The following is a 21,640-nucleotide window of genomic DNA, read 5'->3' as shown; positions in this document are numbered from 1 at the left end:
GGTTGCTTAGCAACCGTAACTGGCGTCTACCCGGAAGTGCGTCACCTCCCGGTTTCTGGCCGGCGGTGCCTGGCGTGGCCTGCAACTCACATGTGGAGTTATGGTGGGGTATAAAGGTATGTGTTGATGTATATGTGTTTGCTGTAAGTGTGTAACTTGAAGAAGGGGCTGACACCCCGAAAGCTTACTATGCTTTGAAATACACCTCCTTTTATCTTTATTATTCCTGCCTTTGTGCCATTTATTCTTGAATCATATATATATATATATATATATATATATATATATATATATATATATATATATATATATATATATATATATATATATATATAATAATAAGTTGAAGAGTCTGTGTGCATGTGTGTGTACGTGTCCGTCGCATTGCGGACACACCATGGCACTCAGAGACACCAAATTTGGCAACAAGATACCTCTGGACCCGGTGGTGTGCACCTCGAAGCCATTTCTGGGAAATTTCACTTAGAATTTTAAAAAACACCAAGTTTTAATTTTCCTTCATTGATGATCTGGGGAAAAGATTGAGGATCTTGGAAACCGTGGACGAAGGAACAACTCCACACCTGATTTGATTGCTGTCATTGAGTATTACAGACACATTCTAACATTATGGTGAAGGCTTTAAACAATTAGGAAATAATTGAGGATATACATAGACCACACATAACACACACACACGTACACATTGTACACGCGCACACACACACACAGTACATCACATACTCACACATAGCACACAACACACACATTTATACGTAGAGCACCTCACACACTTAAGCTGTGTACACACGGGGGAGATAGGGGCTGAAATCGCTGGAAACACACCGCATGCAGTACAATACAAATCCATACACACTACAACACACACCCAAAAACAGTACAACAAACACACAACTCCTGGCTTCAATCAATTCTATGGAGACGGACCACGATAAAATGGCCGCCGCATAAAGCAGACAGTTCTCTGAAACTGTATGCGGTATGGGGGCGGCCATTTTATCGTGGTCCGTCTGCATAGAATTATTAATTGAAGCCAGGAGGGGATGGGGGGGTGGCACCGGCGGCCGGGGTGGGGAGGGGGGGAGGCGCCCCCATTAATGGCAGGGGTGGGGAGGCCAGCGGGGAGGGGGGGCGCCCCCCATTAACGGCGGGGGGGCGCCCCAAACCAAGGTACGCCACTGAGAACACACACACTTAAACTTTGCCAGGATATGCACAGCACACTACACACACATATATATGTAGCGCACCTCACAAACTTACACATTCGGCAGATATACACACAACACAACACAACACACACTCATAACACACAACTCACAGTACAACACACACCAACATTCACTACAACACACACCCAAAAATAGTACAATACACAGAACACACACTTAAACATTGCACAGATACACACACATAACATACCTCTAACAGCACAACACACACCCACATTCACCACAAACACCCAAAAAACAGTACAACACACACAAAACACACATTTAAACTTTGCACAGATACACAATACACACATACTGTATATACATAGCACACCTCACACACTTACGCATTGGACAGATACAGTACATACAATATAACACACAAAACCACATACATTACAACACACAAAAACAGAACGACACACACAAACACACAGAACACGTAAAAAATAATTTGCCGTTTATTTAACAGTCTGTACCGGCAAATAAAAACTGTACCTAATGTACCATTTCTACTTTGTTCCCCATATCCGTCTCTCCAGTCCTCCAGTCGCACTGAGATATCTTTGTCCTGGCCAATGCACCCATTGATCAATACAAAGCGGGTACACTGCACTCACCCTGTTAGTCAGTTGGATATCAGGCACTGCTCTGCCTTAAGGGTTTCCCAGACTCTTTTGGTTCATAGATAATGTTTGGTCGATGGGCATGAGCACTGCATGCATTTGTTTGAATGTTATGAGTGTAAGAAGTTGAAGAATAAGACTGAGATGAAGATTTGTCATGTTATAGTGTACAATTTACTCAATAAATCGTGAAAAAAATATGTGTACATAGAAGTACAATCAAGAAATGAAAGTAGGATTAAAAAATAAATTATGATTTAAACCGAGAATTGTTTGGATGGCGGTGGGTTGCGAAACAAATCTATAGGTGGAGGGGGTATGGATATTGTGGGCATAATTGGTGTTTGGTACACCTACAGGGGGTACCCAGATGATGAGAAATTTTCACTACAGTGTCACCGTAGGGGGATTTCCAATTGGGGTTCAGGTGGTCTTTTAGGGACCCCTTTACAATTCCGTTGGTCTCTTCTCCTGGAGCCTATGGTCTCCCTCAGTGATTGACTATCATTAAGGGAGACCGTAAGCTCAAGGAGAAGAGACCTACAGGATTGTAAAGGGTCCCTTAAAGACCACCTGGACCCCAATTGGGAATCCCCCTATGGTGACAATGTGACCGTGACACTGTAGTGAAAATCCCATCAATTGAGGGCCCCATGTAGGTGTAACAAACACCAATTATGCCCACAATATCCATACCCCCACCTATAGATTTGTTTCACAACCCACCCCATCCAAACAATTATCAGTTTGAATCAGAACTTATTTTTTAATCCTACTTTCATTTCTTGATTGTACTTCTATGTACACTTACATTTTTTTCATGATTTATTGAGTAAATTGTACACTTTGTAACATGGCGATTCTTTTTCTCAGTCTTATTCTTCAACTTCTTACACTCAAACCTTATCAATGCACCCATTGATGATTGTGATGGCTGGATCAGTGGATTGGCTCGGCTGGTGTAGGGAAGAATTTGGCCCATTGCACCCATTCCCAGTGGGGCATTACAGTGGTGCGGGTAGCAGGCGTCGCGTCATGACATCATGTGGCCAGGCCCGTGGACCTGCTCCCACACTCAGGGGCTGCCCCACTGTTTGGTAGAGATGCCCGGTGCATGTGCTTTACAGATCCCCAGACCTCAGAGACTGCTGCAGGTTCGGTGAGGGGAGTGGCAGTGGCAGGGAGCAGTGAATTTTTAATTAATTATGGGGGGGTAAGTAACGCCCACCCCGGTCCCTTCGCACTCAGGGCCTGTAATTACACACCCTAGAAACTGTACAATTTGAAAGTATAGAAATGGAGGTGTGGCCACGTCCCTTTCTGATTTTGTACCGATTTCTGACCCTCAGATGTTGGAGGATATGTCATACAGTAGGTGCTAAATCTCAGGAGTGGATGTGGAATTCATCAACACATACAAGTTATCAACTCAGGAGCGTTGTGTTTCAAACAACAACACCACACCTGATTTCATTGCCGTCATTGAGTATCAATGCAAACACATTCTAACATTATGGTGGAATCTATAACAAATTACAATCTTAGGTCTTTGGCACAGCATATTGTAAGATGACATTTTTCAGCAATTTTGGAAATAAAGAAACCCCAAGGGTTTCCCGGGCAACGCCGGGCGGGTCAGCTAGTATATATATATATATATATATATATATATATATATATATAAAACTCCAGGTACTTTGTAAATATCTTTTTTGGCGCAAGATGTCTACAGTATTTCTGGCCGGAGTCCGTCTTCAGGACAAGAACGGAGCCCGTCTTCAGGACAAGAACAGAAATAATGACGCCAGGCGAGGCCTGGCGTCATCATTTCTGTTCGTCCAAGGATCAGTTGAAGCTGAAGCTGCTGCTGCCGCTGCTCAAACCTTTTCCCCACGGGAACCTTCATGCTGTAAACAGTGTGGTTCTTTCTAACCGCCCGCTGTGGTACGTGATTCTGTACTTTGTGATCCAGTGTTTTAAAGGAAATAAAAATTGTACCATCTTTTATCTGCACTATGGAGCGCTCCTGTTCATTTCTTTTATAGAACAAATTTGTCACCTGTGGAAACCAGGTTGTGTGGAGCTGCCGGGTTGAAGAAGAACCCAGAGTGCTTGGACAAAGAACTGTATCCCCACATTTGGGGCAAAGAAACTTCCCATCAGTGGACATTTCTTTTAAGGTGTTTGTGCACATCATTCTTTTCTGATATATATATATATATATATATATATATATATATATATATATATATATATATATATATATATATATATATATATATATATATCCAGGTATGCTGCCACTCTGACAAATACTCTGATAAATACTCTGATAAATACAACTGCTCCGGTGCCACAGTGTAAACCATATAAATAAGAGAGCACTCAGAGACTGTATAATGAATTCAACCAGGCAAATCTGTATTGGATTGTAAGGGATCAGTATGAGATTCCGGCGTCTGTATCTCGACCGTCGGGATTCCGACCGCCGGGATTTTGACCACATCCTGATTGTAACACTCCAATACAAATTCCAATCCAATACAGATTTGCATGGTTGAATTCATTATACAGTCTCTGAGTGTTCTCTTTTACTTTTACACTTTTAGCTATACTAACAGCCAGAGGCGTATCTAGGGTGGTTCTGGTGGAGCTCGGGCTCCAGGCGCCTGCTCTGGTGATGGCGCCACGCTATCACCTGTGGCGAAACTATCCGTCCGCAGCCACTGCCGCGGCTTGGGATAGCCAGCAACAGCAGGGCGCACTAAAAGAAAACAGGCTGCCCGCAGGACGAACAGCGGGTTCGGCTGGCAGTGTGAAGCACAGTGTCCGCTCCCGCTGCACTGACAAGTAACTAAATTGGTTGCGCCGAGTGGAGTGCCGATTACCATTAGCAGCACTCCTACTCAGTGGTCTGCTGGGTGGCCTGCTCTGGTCGTGGACGTGACTGTTACACAGGGACAGGGTCCGTCCAAGACCCTGACTGTAGAGCCTTCAGCCGGCGCGGTTGTAACTGCAGTCTTCAGATGGGACGTGGGAGCTCAGTGGCAAGCATCAGTGACTGAACCCGTTTTGAATGACAGAATTCTGTAAGTCTTGTGTGGGACGGAGGGCTGGGGGCTCGGAGGATGGGAACAGGGGGGGGGGAGCTATTTTACTGACGAGTGCCACTACTATTTATATGTGTATATATGCGTGTGTGTGTGTATATATATATATGTATCTAGTATGTAACCCCTGGCAACTATTTTTTTAAATATATAATTAATGTTGAGGGGGGGGCAGCATAGACATTTTTGGCTTGGGGGTGCAAAATTTCAAGTTACGACACTGGCTATCACCCAGCCCCCATTATCATCACCCGGCAGCCAGATTCCCCCCTTTGATCACCTCGCAAAAGGGCCCAGCTCAACTCCCTGTATATCCGGATCCTGCTGGGAAGCCTGCATTACCTCCTCCTCCTGCCAACCCTGCCACTGAAGCCCACTATTCTTGAAAAGTAAGTAGTCGTGCTCCAGCCTACTGTCCCTGTTGTTCCTGTCCCACATTCCCCGCTGCCTGTCACTCTCCCCGCTGTCCCTGTGCCCACATCCCCCTCTGCCACTGTCACTGTTCCTGCAACCCCCGCTGTACCTGTGCCCACATCCCCCGCTGTCACTCTCCCTGTATTTTGGTTCATTCTGTGTGGCATGGCGTGAATTTTGGCTCATCCAGTGTGGATTTTGGCTTATTTCATGCAGCATAATGTGATTTTGGTACTTGTTTCCTAGCACGGCCACAAATCTTGGCCATCGGGGGTAATTTGAGTGGCCTGCGACGCGACCGACGCGATGCCCCCGATTTTTCCATTGAAATGCATTGAAAAATCGGGTCGGTCGCGTCGTGTGCACCTAAAAATGCTTAAATGGTCCAGACGCGATGCCCCCGATTTCCCCATAGGGAACAATGTTAAATGCCTCAATTTACCCGCGATGACCATGATTTCCCATAGGAAACAATGTTAAATGGATGAATTTACCCAAATCAGCATAGGAACAATAGTAAATGGGCCAAAAACACCCCTGAACATTGAAATGTCCCACCAAAAGTAGTTGATGCCACCCCGCCATCAACGTAAACCCGAAGCGTGGCGAGCGCAGCGAGCCCGCGAGGGGCGGTGGTACGCGTCCTCCGACCTTTTCATGCCCTACTATCCACTAGGGCGTGGAGTGAGAATAGAATAGTGTGGCGAGCGCAGCGAGCCACCGAGCCCGAAGCGTGGCGAGGGGACAGTGATACCTTCACAGGTAAACGCGTCCCTTCACGGGCTTCCCAGGTGTCCGCGTCGCCATGGACACCTGGGAAGCCCGCGAGGGGACGCGTATAACTGTGAAGGTATCCGCGTGCGCTCGCCACGCTTCGGGCTCGGTGGCTTGCTGCGCTCGCCACACTATTCTATTCTCACTCCACGCCCTAGTGGATAGTAGGGCATGAAAAGGTCGGAGGACGCGTACCGCCGCCCCTCGCGGGCTCGCTGCGCTCGCCACGCTTTGGGTTCACGTTGATGGCGGGGTGACGTCAACTACTTTTGGGGGGACATTTCAATGTTCAGGGGTGTTTTTGGCCCATTTACTATTGTTCCTATGATAATTTGGCTAAATTGAGCCATTTCACATTGTTTCCTATGGGAACTCGTGGTCATCGCGGGTAAATTGAGGCATTTAACATTGTTCTCTATGGGGAAATCGCGGGCATCGCGTCTGGCCCATCGCACCCGATTTTTTAGCGGCCGCGATGCCCGCGATGGCCCCGATTTTACCCCCGATGACCGCGATTATGATCGTTGTGGAGTGCTAGGAAACAAGTACCGTGATTTTTACTCATTCCCTGTGAATTTTGTCTTCTTCTGTGTGAATGTTGTCTAATTCTATGTGGCATAAAGTGAATTTTGTCTCATTTTGTATGGCAAAATGTGAATTTTGGCACAAAAACTGGGGGCAGGAGCTGAGTTTAATGTGTTTTCATGGCCTGTTGCACATGACGTTTAACCCTCTCGCCGGAGGGGGCGCTGTAGCACATACATGCTCCGGGCACTGTGGGAACACTCTACATCACTGCTAACAGCAAATCGCCTTTTTGATCTTGTATTACAAATATTCAATATTCAAATATTATGTACAGGTATAAGAACAAAATGAAGCGCTCCATAGTGCAAATATCCACGTAAAAATGATTTTATTCAATTCTCAAACACACGAAGAGGACTGGGGTCACGCACCGCAACAAGCAGCTCGAATCACTGCAATAAAATCAGCTTGTTTTATTGTCTGAGTTATTTACACTCTCTCCCGGACACCTCTGTTCTCAATGTTCATGCTAAGCTATGCCCCTGCACATTTTGTCAACCCAGACTTCACCAGGGGGCTGGGCTAGCGCTAGTCAGTAACCTCTTTTGAGCTGGCAGTTCTAATTCAATCATTGTCTTCCTTCAGTGCTTAATTAGCAGTAACTATAGTACTACTGTCAGTCCTGCCAATCTCTATAAACAATAATGTAAAACATTTACACCATGACATCGCTAAAAAGGAATTATCAATTCAAATATTATGGTTTAGAAACAGGGACATATTTAAAGAGATTGTGTCTAATAAGTATTTCAATTATTAGTGTAAATATCTACATACTTTACCTGGAGAGATAATGTAACATCCCAAAAGGACAATTCTTGAGGCTTAGGTGCGATTGCAATTGTGTTTAAGGAACAGGCTCCAAGACCAAGGTTACAGTACCTTATTTTGATACTAAATAAAGCACTTTTGGGGTTATTCAATATTGCTCCAACTATCTGTAATCGGCTGTTTGTAAATTGCCTCAGTATTAGCTTCTGCATGTTTTTTGGGAATTTTATTTAAACAAATAGACCCCTAATGACACATGTTACTGAAAATATACTTTACTGCTATGCCTCTCTTTGAATGCCTTTATATCTAAACACATACTGTGTAATTTATATTTGTTTTACAAAAAGCCATCCTAAAGACCAGAAAAAAAGACAGCAGGGTTGCCTATTAAAGATTCACAGTTCTATCTACTCATTTTAAAATAAGTTGTTGGCCATAAAAGTTAGGAAAACAAAAGCTAGAAAATAAATATTGTATTGCATTTTAAAATATATATAACATTGGTACTTGTTTCCTAGCACGGCGCTCATCGCATACCATACTTAGTGGTGTGCGATGCGATATTCATGTTAAATTAACAGGAGTGCTTGTACAATGAAATATCGCATAGCATTGCATGCCAGCAAATGGCATACCAACCTTTGAAAAAGTTGTCTGTGGACAATGAAACGTGTCAGGCTAGGTGTTACAGTCTGACATTGGGACTCTAAACAGATACCACCTTTATTGGGACTCCAAACTGCTACTATCCTCACTTGGACCAACTCTCCACTCCCCAAGCCCTTCCATCTGGGACAACCAACTGGATACCACAAGGGACACCACCACCTGCTATTCACCGGACTGCCTTACTAAAGCACTGAGACCAAGTATCCCAATTCCATCAGGATCAGGCTCTTGTTTCCGGTCAGGTTTATGGACACCCTACATTCCAGCCTTTCCCCCATACCATCTGGGAGATTGTGATTTATCCACCTGGGAGAGTAACCTCAGGAACAAGTGAGAAACTGTATATTGTGATTATATATCTATCCCCACTAATGCATGAGATCCCTCTCAGGCTGTACACCACTATTGTTATTAATATATGTGCAATTGCTTTTCAACCCTATCTTTTATTAGTAAAAATAAAATAATTTGTACTACCCAATTGGTCATACCCATTCATACTGTATTATTTAGCGCTCCACCACCCCTTTTTCGTCAGTTTAAAATATATCTAACATTGGTACTTGTTTCCTAGCACGGCGCTCATCGCATACCATACTTAGTGGTGTGCAATATGTGCGATGCGATATTCATGTTAAATTAACAGGAGTGCTTGTACAATGAAATATCGCATAGCATTGCATGCCAGCAAATGGCATACCAGCCCGAAGCACGGAATACCAGCCCGAAGCTTGGCGCGCGGACGCGTAATACATGTAAAGTAATCCGTGTCCACTCACCACGCTTCGGGCTCGGTGGCTCGCTGGGCTCGCCACACTATCTAAACTCAACTCCACGCCGACGTGGATAGTGGGGGTATGAAAAGGTCGGATGACGCGTACCGCCGCCCCTTGCGGGCTCGCTATGCTCGCCACGCTTCTGGTTGGCGTGGATATTGGGGGTGGCGTTGCCAATGGGGGTGCATTTAACATTGAAAGCACCCATCAGGGTGCTTGTACAATTAAAAATCGAATCGCATGCATTGCATGCCGCTATATTGCATGCGATGCGATTGTATAAGATGTAATAAGATCAAAATCGTGGGCGCCGTGCTAGGAAACAAGTACCCTAACATTAATATAACAATTAATGGTCTAAAAAAGTTGTATACTGGTTCTACGGTTTTTAATTCATTATAAAAATTACACATTTCTCTTCACAGCTTGATACTAGGTTGGTGCACAGATAGTTACATGATTAATAAGTGCAAAGGTTATGAATTTTGGTAAATTCAACTAGTATGGCGCTGCGGACACTTTGTGGCGCCTTATAAATAAACACCCTACTACTACTATGAGAGTCCAAGGATTGAAAATAGTTGAGCTAGGCAGCAAAGTTGTCAAGGAATTGGACAAGTGGACCTGGTATTTGATATTTAACAGTAACACCAAGTAAAGGAGAACATATGAACTACAGGCCTACAGTATTCCTGCCCTCCAGGGAGGCTTCATGCTCTATCCTACGATGGCCAATAAAATCACTACTGAGCATACTGAATGTAGAGGTCATCTTGTCTTTACAAGTGACGTTGGCTGGTATGTAATGCAAATGCTTGGCAATCACACCGATACTTATCACATCAGCGGCGTAACTATAGCACCGCAGACCCCGCCACTGCAGGGGGGCGCTGTGCATGTGGGGGCGCCGGGGGCTGCGGTGCTATAGTTAAACCCCCCCCTCAATCCCCCGCAGACTTACCTATCGCGCTGGTCCCGGCGGCTCCGTTCTTCTGCTGAGGACCACCACAAAATGGCCGCCCCCATATAGCACACAGTTCTCTGAAACTGTCTGCTGTATGGGGGCGGCCATTTTCTGGTGGTCCTCAGAAGAAGAAGGGAGCCGCCGGGACCAGCGCGATAGGTAAGGCTGTGGGGGATTGAGGGGGGTTTGCATGGGCGGTGGGGCGGCGGGGTAGCAGTGCTTGGCGGGGCGGCGACGGGGGGGGGGGGGCGCCCAAAACGTAGCTACGCCACTGAATCACATATGTACTAAAAAATGCAATTAGCAAGGCAAAAAGTAGCTCGATCAGCACCAGTACCTGGCCTTGTCTGTGACCCTGGAGTCTACCTGTGCATGCACAGAATGATGCAGGTGGACACAGTGCATGCAATGTGAGGGATTTGTGCAGGATTCCTCAAGCAGCTCTTTGGAGAGAACTATCCAAAACACAGACATTCCAGAGAGGTTATAGTGCATTTGGAAAATAAATAACACCCAATACACATTTGTTCCAGTATCACTGTACTGCGTCCCTTATAGCCTTAGTGTGTGATCGTGATGACCCAAAATGAGAAATGATTGGGGGTATAGTGTAAAACCATTTATTAAACATATAAACATAAACAGATAAAAAGGCAAATGGAGCCACTTGGCATAATACCGTGGCCCTTATTCTGATCGGTGCGGATATTCCCGCATTCTTACGGTGCGGTCCGCACGCCACGGTGTTTTGCCGCGTGCGGCCATCGTCCGTAGAAACGCCCACGTGTCCTCCGCATTCGGACGGACTCACTCTTTAAGAACAGGGCGTGTTTACGGACGACATACAAACCATGCGTGTGCGGGAGAAACACTCAGATTCTGCACGGTATTACAGAGTATTACAGAGTATGCTCGGGAATACCGCATCCGAACGGGAGCCAAGCGGTGCTACCGCACGTAAGCGGAGTATTTACGCCAAACAACCCACTATTATGTATCTTCTGCAATACATCACATGACCCACTTATTCAATTACCTATCCTCATAAAAAACTGCTTATTTGGAATTGGAATCAATTAGATGCCAATATATCCTTACAAGCATGCCTAACACATGCATTGCACACATTAACCCTTACAGCAATTGAAGTGCAATGGTTTCAATTAAAGCACTGACAAGCGTCCTATTAGTGAGTAATGAGTAAAGGAGTAGATTCTATTGGGTTCAGGTGTTAATGGTTGTAGTCATTAGGCGTACGTTCGCCTAGCGCATGAACGAGTGGTGTCCGCAAAGCAATAGTACACTTGTGGACACCGCACATTTCTGCCCTTTTTGATCGCGTGCATTCGGAGTGGTTTCCGAATGTACGCCCCCCAACATAAGTGTACTCCCCCGTGTCCGCCCATGTTTCCGCCCCGTTTTGCCCACTTTGAAACTACGCCCATGTGTCATTCCGCATGACGCCCATAATACGCCCCTATTTCCCGAATCAGAGCGGTGAACAGTTCTGGACGGGATCTGGCCGAACTGGTACCGAGTCAAGGCGTGGCACATGCGCGTTGCGTTCTCCACGCATGCGCAGACGCCGTAAACACGCGATCCGAAAGTATGCGGTAAAGTCCGCGTCAATCAGAATAAGGGCCCGTGTATGGTGGAGAACAAAGATATTATCAAAGTTCTCAAACAGGCTTGAAGCTGAGCGGGATTGATCCCGGGAAAACCAAAAGTCCACGCTCCCTCCAGGTATCGGTATCAAATGCTAAAGGTCCAGAAGTCCTCTGGACCTTTGGCATTTGATACCGATACCTGGAGGGAGTGTGGACTTTTGGTTTTGGTTTTCCCGGGATCAATCCCGCTCCGCTTCAAGCCTGTTTGAGAACTTTGATAATATCATTTGCCTTTTTATCTGTTTATGTTTATATGTTTAATAAATGGTTTTACACTATACCCCAAATCATTTCTCATTTTGGGTCATCACGATCACACACTGAGGCTATAAGGGATGCAGGGATTCACAACCATCTCCATCACTGTGACAGCTTCCCCTGGGACCTGTTCTGAGCTTATTATATTCGGAGAAGAGGAACCCCCTCACCTCATAAGGGGCGTACGGTATTTTATGAAATAGCCTTCCCCAGAATTGGAGAAGAGGATCGCCCCTTCATTCATAGGGACGTATTGCTCGGCGCCAGTGGTGGAGATATTGATACTCTTCCTTTTTGTGCATTCTGTCTTCTGTGGTCTCTAGGGTAACCACTCCATCATTATCACCCCCACAAGGCTGCCGACAAAGCGCACATTCACCTCAAACTTACCTATGTCTTTGCATCACTGTACTGAGCTGTTTGAAGGTCAACTATTCTAGATCTCTGCTCTATGTAATAGTATACATGTAACAGCAGGGCCGGACTGGGACAAGAAATCGGCCCTGGTATTTTGAGTACACAGGCCGACCCACAGCAGACGGAACCTTTACGCGGCAAAGCCACGCAGGTCTAAAATGGGCGTGGCCTCATGGAAAGGAGGCGTGGCATCACAAAAAGGAGGCATTACACATTATGGAACACACCGTTATTTCCATTACACATTGCCACACACTGTATTGCCCATTACATATTATGACACACACTGTTGTGTCAATTACACATTATGGCACACACCGTAACGCCCATTATACATTATGGAACACACCAAAATGCCCATTACATATAAGGCTACACACCTTAATGCCCGTTAGACAATATGGCACACACCGCAATGCCCATTACATATAAGGCTACACACTGCCCATTACACATTATGGCACACACCATAATGCCCATTACATATAAGGCCACACACCTTAATGCCCATTACACAATATGGCACACACCGTAATGCCCATTACATATAAGGCTACACACTGCCCATTAAACATTATGGCACACACCATAATGCCCATTACATATAAGGCTAGACGGTACTTGTGTAGTTTCACAGCGCCAGCATGGCGCCGTGCTACTTCCGGGTTCTACGCTCGCCACAAACTATGTTAAAAAAAGTAACTTAACTCCATGCCAACATGGATAGTTCATACCCCCACTATCCATGTTGGCATGGAGTTGATTTTAAATAGCGTGGCGAGCCCGCAGCGTGGGCGAGCGAAGCGAGCCCCGCAAGGAGACTCAGACGCACGGCGCCAGGGCTACACACCATAAAACACTTTAGGAGGACTACAGTCACATTTGTTTTTATTCATAAATGTTGCTAACTTAGCATTGCAGAACTACATGTCCCATCAACGGGATCTACTCTGACTACAATGTAAACAATCCCTACAAGCAGAAAAATAATTTAAAAAATCTAAATTTTTTCATTCCACATCAAGTGGAATGAAAGAATGTAGCATTGCATTCTAACAGGTACCGTTTAAATAAATAAATTAACTGTAATAGCAAAGTTACCTGTGTGTGCTGCTTGTAGAGTTGAAGCAGAAGTCTGTAGTGCAGGCTGCAGCAGCACCAGTCAGCCAGTTGGAGACTTTGGGGGTTATTCTAGTCCATTCTTTCTGACAAAATCCTTCTTAGATGGACAAAACCATGGGCCTCATTCTGGTCGGTGCGGCCGGATCCGATTATGCGGCCATGACCGTGCGTACGAAACCCCGCCTTCCATACGGATCGCCAACTCCGTCCGTACGCGTTAAGAAGCTGGCCGAACAGACCGCACGTGTATTTTACACGGAATACGCCTCCTCCATCTAAGGGAACCTCCCCCATCATTCGATGGTCGCAGACCATCGGATGCAGGACCGAGTGCTCCACCAGCTCCCGCAACCTCAGACCACATGGACATTTCTCCGTGCAAAAGCAGGGATCTGGGCGGGCAGCTGACATCCGGCGATGTCATATGTCCGCCCCCTACACGTGCGTCACGGCCGCATTACCATGCGTACGCCCAGCGTTTGCATGGGAACGGCCATGAAACGTGGGGCGTATGCATATGGTAATGAGCCCAAATAGCCCTTCACGCCCCTCTCCACCCCCTGTTCGGAGTGTTCACATATCATGCGGGATTTGGCCGTATGACCCGCTCGCACATGCGCAGAGACGCCTCTGCACATGCGCAGACACAAAACATCGGCGGCACGAACGCACGCGGATATTACCGCACCAACCAGAATAAGGGCCCATGTGCACTGCGGGTGGGGCAGATGTAACTTGTGCAGAGAGAATTAGATTTGGGTGGGGTTTTTCTTCAAAGTGAGATCAATATTGAAGTGTAAAATCATGCAGTCAGTATTTTCCCTGCACAGAAACAAAATAACTCACCCAAATCTAATTCTCTCTGCACATGTTACATCTGCCCCCCTGCAGTGCACATGGTTTTGTCCATCTAAGAAGGATTTTGTCAGAAAGAATGAACTAGAATAAACCCCTTTGAGAGGCGCATAGGGACAGGCAAAGCACTGGGGACACACAGGACAGGAGGAGTGACAGCCACCGCACCTGACCACTGAACCTGGACCACACGTCTTTGTTGAACTTTTGCACGGCCGCTCAGCTTGTCCAGCCCGTGCAGATCGGGAACTTGAAGGCGGTGCAGCCGCGTCACTGTCCACTAAGCTCTCCCCATCCATGCCGCTGAGATCAGAAGTCGCGGTCGCGTAATGACGTAAATATGCAAATTCCGTGACTGATCAGCACAGTGTGACACTGACATCCAGGAGGCAGTGCTGAGTGCTGACAGTTTAGAACAATGGATGGACAAATTCGGCCCACAAGACCATCGGACCCTAATCAAAGGCATAATTTATCTGAGGCTGTCATAAAAGGTGTGAGAGGTCGCACTGTAAATGGACGTGGCCTCATGGAGTGGGCATGGCCTGGACTTTATTCACATTGTAAATTTTGTGCTGGTGATAAACCAGCTCCCACTGGCATAACTACCCTGGGTGCAGGGTACTTTAGGTCTCAGGCCATCTAAGAGCTCGTCTGCTCTGCACCCATCTCATCTCACAATTCTACCGTCAGCGATCACAAACGCTACCTAGTGAGAGGGATGACTGTTAGATGTTATTTTTGCATTTATGTTGTTTTTAAATCTAAACATTAATCTAGTAATATTTAAAGAAGTGAATGTACAGTATGTGAGTGGCTAGGCGGAGGGTATTTGGGGATGCAGGGGCGGTATTGTGTAGCTTTGCCTAGGGCAGGGGTGGCCAAACCTGTCCTCAAGATCTACCAACGGTGCATGTTTTCCAGGCAAACTGTGGATCTATAGTAGGAATGAATGCAGCAGGTTTGAAAATGTGACCATTAGTATTGACTACAGCTGTACACCAGCTAGGTGATCTGGAAAACCTGGACCGTTGGTAGATCTCGAGTACCAATTTGGCCACCCCTGGCCTAGGGTGTCTATAAACCTTGCACCGGTCCTGGACAGAGGCAGTCAGGTAAACACTTTTGGATCATAATGAGGTTTGAGGGAAACAAAATGATAGCATTGCTGTGATATTAGCAGTACTGAGTTTAAATTAATTTGTATATAAATGATCAGTTGTACTGTAAATATGCGCCTGGTTCTCTGTTGTCAGTTGTGCTCTAGTTAGCAATAAAATAAAATAGTATGGCAGAAAGAAAACTTGTTTTTCCCTGCTGTGTCTGACAACATAGAATCTATTTTAACTAATAAGCTAGAATCCTACTTTGTAAAGACATTAAAAAGCAACAATACATGGTAACTGCTATTAATTTACCTGCTTTTGTTGCATTGATGAAAGTTACAGAAGTTACATACTGTAGGTCAAATCAAGTTAAGGAATGCAATTTACTTCACCCAACTCATCTCTTTTTATCCTAATTAAGAGAACCTGATGGAGTAACAAGTCTTTATCTCCACTTGTGTAATGTAATTCTCACATATGCAGCAATGCTATTTAGGGGATTCTTGCACCAGACATAACATTAAGATTAACAGAACAAGTCCTGTGATAGCAACCTAATCAACTCCGTTGTAGGTTAACAAATAAGAATAAATGTCTACATTCACTTAGATGTTTCAATGGTCACAGTAACCTTTATTATGGCAGCAGGGGAGTATTCTTTGTGAAACTGATGGAATACGTTAAATATTTTTTTCTGCTGAGCACAGAACTTTTTATACCTGCTATTGCCAGTGGTTCACAAACTCGGTCCTCATGACCCCACACAGTTCACATTTTCCAGGTCACCCCGCAGGTGCCAGATTCACTCATTACTGACTGAAACATTTTAAAAGTTAAATACTAATTATTTCACTTGATTCTGTGAGGATATCTGCAAAACATGCACTGTGTGGGGTCCCGAGGACCGACTTTGAGAACCTGTGTGCTATTCTAATGACAAGTACATACATACCAGGACTTCCCAGCCACAGTCCTGATAGCACGCTAACAATCCAGGTTTTAGTGATATCCAGGAAAAAGCGTTTTTTTTTTTTTTTAATTCTACTGGAGAATAAAACAAGGCACCCTAGGTATGAGCTGATTCCCAACAAGCAGCTTTTAGAGCAGGGGTGGCCAACCGGTCAGAGGTAAAGAGCCGAAAAATATCGGTAGTCAAGCTAAAGAGCCGACATCATGCGTGCGCCGAAGGCGCATGCGCCAAAAAAAGGGGCGTAGTCTATTTTGACCCCTTGGGTGGGTGGGATACAAATATGCCTCCAATAATGCAGTGCCATATATACATATGCCCCCAATAGTGCCAGATACACATATGCCCCCCACGGTGCCAGGTATGCACTACACGGTGCCGGGTATGCCCCCACAGTGCCAAAAAGCTGGTATGCCCCCACAGTGCCACAAACTGCTATGCCCCCACAGTGCCACAAACTGCTATGCCCCCACAGTGCCACAAACTGCTATGCCCCCACAGTGCCACAAACTGCTATGCCCCCACAGTGCCACAAACTGCTATGCCCCCACAGTACCACAAACTGCTATGCCCCCACAGTGCCACAAACTGCTATGCCCCCACAGTGCCACAAACTGCTATGCGCCCACAGTGCCACAAACTGCTATGCCCCCACAGTGCAAATTTCCCAGCAGCGGCACTCACCGTTGTTGCTGCTGCTGCCAGGCGGGGAGAGGACAGTCTGGTGTCCCCCTGCAGTCCTCCTGTCATGTCACCGATGGGAGGAGAGCACAGCACACTGCGCGTTTCCTTCCCCCTCACTTCCCTGTGACTGGGCCGCCCACCAATCAAAGCTCGCTGGCTGGCTCCTGATTGGCTGCTGGCCCATGAGCTCTGATTGGCGGATGGCCCAGTCACAAGGATGCACAGTAAGGGGTAGGAGAGATGCGCGATGCGCACTTTCCTCCCCTCAGAAGGAGAAGGGATTCAGGGAACCGGCAGCAGGGGGGACTGGGACAGATGGTGGGCAGCGGGCAGCAGTGGGAGCAGGAGCCGCACTTTACAAGGGGGAGAGCCGCATGAGGCTCAAGAGCCACAGGTTGGCCACCACTGTTCTAGAGTATAGGGGTAGTCAATCCCTATGAGGGTAATACAGGAAAAAAAATTAGCAAAAAAATTAGCAAATATAGCAGCGCTGGTACTACAGTGAATAAACACTGAACCAATGCAACGGTAAAAAATTATTTATATTTAAAAAAAATATCAATTAATAGGTATACACATATACATCACATTATTATTAGGTTATTAAAATACTGAATTAATACACTCTTCCAACTCGCAGGATGGAAGATGGATTCAAGAATGTCACTTGCTCAATGGTAAACAATCAAATTTTAAGGTAAGTGCACTTTACCAAAGATGCTGGTAGGTCCTCTCTATTTGTACGGTATCCCAGTCTGGTGCTGCTGGAGGAATCTGTGGAGGGATCAGGATGTTCTGGACCCCAGATATAGCCCAAAGTCCTCTCTGGTGGTGCAGTGCCCCCAATGGCCGCTGGACGATTAGGTGCATGAGCAGTTCAGCTGGAGGGTGAATGAATCCTCCTTAAAGGGGACAGTGGGTGGAAAGGTTCACCTGGAGGTTTTCACCTGGGGGTATCCAAATGGTGGGCCACAGTAGATCCTGCTGGAAGTTGCACAATTGGAGCAGTGAGCAAACGGAACTTGATTAGAAAGCAGCTAGCTGAATTGAGCATAGATCAAAATCCTGGAGTGGAAGGGGATAAACACTAATGCGTTTCGCTACTGGCTGTAACTTTTGCAAAGGTGGTTTGAGGTATGATGACAATTAAAAGGATAAATAGATGGTTGTTTTTGTAAGATGTACGATCCACCGCTGCTTCTGCCGGAAGTATTGTGTGGTAATTTGCCGGTTAAGGTGCTGCTTCCGGCATCCGCCGGAAATGATATGGCGGAAGTGACGCGGTACATCTTACGAAAACAACCATCTATTTATCCTTTTAATTGTTTGGCTTATTTTTATTTGTATCTTTCTTTTCCTACATTTATCTAAGAATTACTTCCCTACTCTCTTTTACAATATAGAGACCTAGGAGATATACAATCAGAGCCGATCATGTGACTGTGACCCGGAAGCAGTTTAAATATTATGAATATGTTTATATACGTTTTACCTTTTTTCTATTAAAAAATCAATAAATAGATTGGTTTTATACTTATATGTTTGTCTCCCAACCACTATTTTTTCTTTATTACTTGTATTAACTTTGTTGATTGTACTACTGATTGATTGCTAAGCACCTAATTGGGTGCTTATTGATAGGGGTATTTATACCACCAGCCATCATACCTCAAACCACCTTTGAAAAAGCTACAGCCAGTAGCAAAATGTGTTAGATGTTTATCCCCTCCCATTTCATGCCAGGGGCAGATTGGGAACTAAAAACAAGAAGTGGCCCCCAAATCAAATGTATGTGGATCCAACACCAAAATAGGTGGGATTAATAAATCTCCACACCGGTCTGGAAGCTGTTCACATTGTCACACACACTCCTTTCCCTTTAACAGATTTCACAATTGATATAGATGGGTTTCCACCTTATATTTGCAGATTTGGGGATGGGGCCACTTCTCTAAGCAGGGATACATCTTTAAAAAAAAGTCACTGGCAGACATGTGGCCTCACATCGGCCTACCAGTAATCCGCCCCTGTTTCTTGCCACAAAGCTTTGGCCTTAACTTTTACACCTGTTAACTTCCACACAGCCCCCTTGTTGCATGAAGCAAAATGCTGCCAAATCTCCAGTGTAAAATGCAATGAAAAGACACATGCTGTATGTGTATTAAAACATAGCCTCCACTAGCCTCCCAACTTTTAAGAGTTCCCTGAAAACATACCTCTTCAGACAAGCTTATAATATTTAAGTACCTCTGAGGTATTATACAGCTTTTCCTCTGGACTTGAACTTGGTTGGACTGCTATGCTATTACTGGTGCCTGTCCTTGTGTTTCCCACATATGTCCCTGTAGATCAGGCATTCCCAACCACGGTCCTCAAGGCACACCAACACTGCAGGTTTTGTAGATATCTAGGCTTGAGCACAGGTGACTTAATTAATATCTGAGGGATTCTGATTAAACCATCTGTGCTGAAGCCTGGATATCACTAAAACCGGGTCTGGGACGGATATTAGACAGCGCTTACATCGACAGCCATTACATCAACACCATTAGTTCGACAGCTCAATAGGTCGACATGGTTTTAGGTCGACATACCATTAGGTCGACAGCTCATTAGGTCGACAGCTCATTAGGTCGACATGTTTTTAGGTCGACACTGCCATTAGGTCGACAGTGTCTATGTCGACAGTCAAAAGTTCATTAGGTCGACAGCTCATTAGGTCGACAGCTCATTAGGTCGACATGTTTTTAGGTCGACACTGCCATTAGGTCGACAGTGTCTATGTCGACAGTCAAAAGTTCGACATGGGTTTTTCACTGTTTTTTGGCCGAAATGTCGACACAGTCGACATGGACACAGTTTGAAGTGTACCGCAGCCCCTCGCATCGCTCGCTTCGCTCGCGATGCTTCGGGCACGGTGCCTCGCTGCGCTCGGCACACTATTTTATTCTCCCACCACGCCCTAGTGCAGGGGTCAGGAACCTTTTTGACTAAGAGAGCCATGAAAGCAAAATATTTGGAAATTTATTTCAGTGAGAGCCATATAATATATTTTAAAAGTGAATTCAAGTAAATGTCAGTATAAAACGCCTCTGAATTTATTCTTTTAAATAATGTTGTTATAATACTCACCATTAATGCGAGCAGTATAACACACATAATGCCCCCAGCAGTATACCCCACATAATGCCCCCAGCAGTATACCACACATAATGCCCCCAGCAGTATAACACACACATAATGCCCCCAGCAGTATAATAGAAGTGCACAGAATGCCCCCAGCAGTATACCACACATAATGCCCCCAGCAGTATACCACACATAATGCCCCCAGCAGTATAATACACATAATGCCTCCAGCAGTATACCCCACATAATGCCCCCAGCAGTATACCACACATAATGCCCCCAGCAGTATACCACACATAATGCCCCCAGCAGGAACACAGATAATGCCCCCAGCAGTATAACACACATAATGCCCCCAGCAGTATAACACACATAATGCCCCCAGCAGTATAACACACATAATGCCTCCAGCAGTATACCACACATAATGCCCCCAGCAGTATACCACACATAATGCCCCCAGCAGGAACACAGATAATGCCCCCAGCAGTATAACACACATAATGCCCCCAGCAGTATAACACACATAATGCCCCCAGCAGTATAACACACATAATGCCCCCAGCAGTATAACACACATAATGCCTCCAGCAGTATACCCCACATAATGCCCCCAGCAGTATAACACACACATAATGCCCCCAGCAGTATACCACAGATAATGCCCCCAGCAGTATAACACACATAATGCCCCCAGCAGTATAACACACATAATGCCCCCAGCAGTATAATAGAAGTGCACAGAATGCCCCCAGCAGTATACCACACATGATGCCCCCAGCAGTATACCACACATAATGCCCCCAGCAGTATACCACACATAATGCCCCCAGCAGTATACCACACATAATGCCCCCAGCAGTATAATAGAAGTGCACAGAATGCCCCAGCACAAACTTACTGCTGTAAGTTACACTCACCGTCAGTGTCCAAAAGCCTCCAGCACCCGTGTGGCGCGCAGTGATTCCCCACGTGTCAGCAGAGGTGGGGAGCCTATCAGCGCGGCGGGCAGCCTGTCAGCACGGCGGGTGTGGGATGTAGCTGGAAGAGCCTACAGTACACACTGCGGCGTATCAGCTCTTCCACCCACATCCCCCCCCGCCGCCGCGCTGACGGCTCAATCCATTCCCCCGATGTCAGCCGCGTATCCTCATAGAAAGGGGATAAAAAATCAGGCAGTCTGCGAGCCATATGCAATCATCAAAAGAGCCACACCTGGCTCGCGAGCCATTGGTTCCCGACCCCTGCCCTAGTGGATAGTAGGGCATGAAATACCGCCTGTCGGCACATGTCGGATAAAAAAACAGTGAAAAAACCCATGTCGACCTTTTGACTGTCGACATAGACACTGTCGACCTAATGGCAGTGTCGACCTAAAAACATGTCGACCTAATGAGCTGTCGACCTAATGAGCTGTCGACCTAATGACATGTCGACCTAATGGTATGTCAACCTAAAAGCATGTCGACCTATTGAGCTGTCGAACTAATGGTGTCGATGTAATG

General features: G+C 45.9%; 1 long non-coding RNA gene across 2 annotated transcripts in view; it reads right to left on the bottom strand.

The window, feature by feature from the left end:
• Positions 1–21,640, bottom strand: part of LOC146079626 (uncharacterized) — a 518,301-nt gene that overhangs the window by 326,283 nt on the left and 170,378 nt on the right. For both annotated transcript variants that reach the window (XR_014474659.1, XR_014474660.1), the window contains exon 3: positions 17,719–17,990. This is a non-coding gene — a long non-coding RNA (uncharacterized LOC146079626). The remainder of the gene's footprint in view (positions 1–17,718; positions 17,991–21,640) is intronic.

The sequence above is a fragment of the Crinia signifera genome, chromosome 5, assembly GCF_055691185.1.
Source record: "Crinia signifera chromosome 5, ASM5569118v1, whole genome shotgun sequence".
NCBI classification, from domain to species: Eukaryota; Metazoa; Chordata; class Amphibia; order Anura; family Myobatrachidae; genus Crinia; species Crinia signifera.
This window is presented reverse-complemented; position numbering and strand designations above follow the sequence as displayed.